Source organism: Bombus impatiens, unplaced genomic scaffold (assembly GCF_000188095.3).
Source record: "Bombus impatiens unplaced genomic scaffold, BIMP_2.2 scf_0290, whole genome shotgun sequence".
Lineage (NCBI taxonomy): Eukaryota > Metazoa > Arthropoda > Insecta > Hymenoptera > Apidae > Bombus > Bombus impatiens.
Window position 1 is genome coordinate 9,640 of NT_176709.1, and position 333 is coordinate 9,972.

The following is a 333-nucleotide window of genomic DNA, read 5'->3' on the forward strand; positions in this document are numbered from 1 at the left end:
CTAAAGCTTAAAAATATTCTCGAAACACAGTCGGTTTTTAGAGAGGTCCTTGGGTTTATTAGGCGCACTTAAAACACGGAGAAAGCGGGTATGCGCCCATTAGGAAAAACTGAATAGCCCTCTAATAAAACAAGCTAGGTTTTCCTCACGAACACGGTCATCTATCCACGATGGTAGGAGACTTCCTACTCATCCTTTCGAGCAGTAGTGCAGGTCATGACCAATCGACACCGCGGTTCGTTACCCTCACTTTTCCTAACGAAAGTGGGAACAACGAATCCGCGTTCTTTAGGCACAGGAGCACACCCACACCGAACTTTTCTTCCGTATTAG